Below are 2,730 nucleotides of genomic sequence, written 5' to 3' on the forward strand. Positions count from 1 at the left end.
GACACATGGACTATTAGAGTTCTTATTTTAATTACGTTTCTTAGACCTTAGTTACATTTCTTAGACCTTTAGTTACTTTTCTTAGACCTTTAGTTAGTTTTCTTAGACCTTTAGTTACATTTCTTAGACGAATTTTCCTCTTTAGGTTATGAAGTAGAAGTTAAGATGGTTTATTCCCCCCACCTCCCTTATTTTGGAGACAGTAACTCTGGGGTTATGTTTGGGTTTTTTTTGCCAACACCACCAACAGCTGCTGTGAGATGTGCACTATTAGAACAACGCTGTGATCACCTCCGGGTGACTAGTTGTTATTGTAGTTACATTTCTTAGACCTCATTTGGAACAGCAGCAGGCACACAAATTTTCCTCTTCAAGTTATGAAGTAGTGGTTTAAGACAGTTTATTCCCCCCCCCCCCTTATTTTGGAGACAGTAACTCTCTTTGAAATTAGCTAACGCACCTTAAGCAAGAGCCAGAAAGATGGGTGTGACCTCGTTAAGGGCAGAGTGAAGAAGGAACATCGTCAACTTCCATGGCTGAGCCGCACGCTCGCGCCTCACAGCGCACGCGACCACGTTACAGACAAATGGGAAACATCCGTGGTGGTGGTTACAGTCGTGTTTGCCCAACTTACCTTCCCAAGGACAACGTGCTGAACTACCGTCTCCTCAAAGAGAGTTTTCCTCTGTTTCTGGAATATCTACCGTCTACTTGATTCCTAAAACTGGATTTGTCACGACCACGGAAAGAAAGCGTTTACCATCTCTTGATTTCTCACCAAAGCCCCTGTCCTTTGGGCTGGTTTGGGGTTGGCTTGTTTTGCTGTCTCCAGGGAGTTATCTAATGTGAAAAGAGAAGTATTTATTTCTTTATATAATTTAAATATTTATTTTAATAAAAAGAGCCTTAATGGAACAAAACTCTACCTGTGTCCTGGTTTGAGGTAAAACAGAGCTAATTTTGTTCAGTAACTTCGCTTCTTAGCGGGGCCTCTTCTAACTACTGAAGTTAACTGCATATTGTGCAGACAGTGTTCACTCTCTCAGAGAGGTCAGACCAATGGTTACAGCTGATGCCCAGGCATGGGATGCAGAGAGGCTCTGCTTATACTCATTGCTATAACCCCCACGGCCAACCAGCTTTGTGATTTGCCCCGTTGGAGGGTCGGAAGCGGAAAAGCATAGTGGGGTCCCACCTGCAGAGAAGAGCAGACAGGACAGGTGACCCAAAAACGACCAGCAGGGTATTCCATCCCATCTACCTCATGCTCAGTATAAAAGCTGAGGGATCAAAGGGTCAGCGCTCTTCCTTCAATGGCCGACGTCTGAGGAGGACTCTGTTTGTCTGCCTGTGATCCCCATCCTGAATGCAGATCCGGAATCCAGTTCCCGTCCGTCACTGAGTCCAGCCTGGGACTGCCCCAGTGCCAGCCGGTGACGTGATTGTCATCTCGGGAGCTTGATACGGTTTTGTATATATTTTTCATTATTTCTTTTTATTTTATTATTAATATTTCATTAAAGTAGTTTAGTTCCTTCTAAACTCCTAAGTCTCTTTTTCCTCCTCTGCCTCTCTCTTTGAAGAGGGGTAGAGGGGAGCATCTGTCGGTCCCGTTTGGGGTCCCTCGGGTCCCCAGTGGTGGATTTGGCCTAAACCACGACAGATTAATTGGCGCCCAACGTGGGGCCCGAGCAGTGCTCCACCAGAGCTGTGATAAATTGTCCAAATAGTTTGAATTCCAGTTTGCTCAGAGATTAGAACAGACAGCTTGCATCATGTCGTTCTTAGACGAAATCGTGTATCATGCCTTTAAACAGCTTTGTTGGACCTTAATGCAGTGAAGTTGGTCTAACCTGCCAAATGTGTTACAAAGTTCATTTATTCTTTGTCTTTTTATGCAAAGGTTTAAAGGTGCTGTTTTGGTGTGGTTCGCAATTCAGATGTATAACACGATGAGTTGGGTAACAGCTCTACCTGTATATCTCGGGCATCAGGTGATGGGTTCTGCTATTAGTTACACTTTCGGTTCTACCTGGGGAATGTTTACTTCGCCCTTTGATAATTATGCTGATGTGACACCCTCAGAGCTGGGGCATGGAAACCTCCTGGGCTCTGGTACCTTCTCAAGATCGTGATTTTGTTGTTGGGGCTCCTGAATGTGGTGCAGAGGTGGTTTCATGTGAAACATCTGTGCAGGGGGAGCCGTAGGGGACCGTGCGCTGCCGCCACTCAGACCCGCGCAGCCGCTCGGCGATCTGCAGCGGCGCGAACCGCGGCCCCGCCCGGCCCGGCCGCAACCGCCCCCCCCAGAGCGACGGCACCACCGGCAGCCGCCCCCCCACCGCAACACCACCGGCCCCTCCGCCGCCCGTCCCGGCACAAGCCGTGCCCCCCCGCAGCGGCACAAGCCACGCCGCCACCTGTCCCGGCACAACCTACTGCAGCCACTACAACCAGTACCAAAACTACTCCAACTCCATCAAAATCGGTACAAGCCGCCCCGGGAACCAGGAGGAAGAAGAGGAGGTCAACTCCTTCCCCTGCCCCTTACCACAAAGACCACCTCAAGTCAGATAGCTTGGGGGAGAGTTCTGAAGAAGATCCAGGGGAGGGTCCTTCAAGACCAGAGAAGGGAAAGAGACCTTTGAAAACAGACAAAGGCCAGAGTCCTTCTAGAGCAGATGCTGCAGAGGCCCCTTCTGGGGCAGCCTCACCACAGGAGGACTCAGA

Source organism: Vanellus vanellus (genome assembly GCF_965231255.1).
Source record: "Vanellus vanellus genome assembly, contig: HAP1_SCAFFOLD_526, whole genome shotgun sequence".
Classification (NCBI taxonomy): domain Eukaryota; kingdom Metazoa; phylum Chordata; class Aves; order Charadriiformes; family Charadriidae; genus Vanellus; species Vanellus vanellus.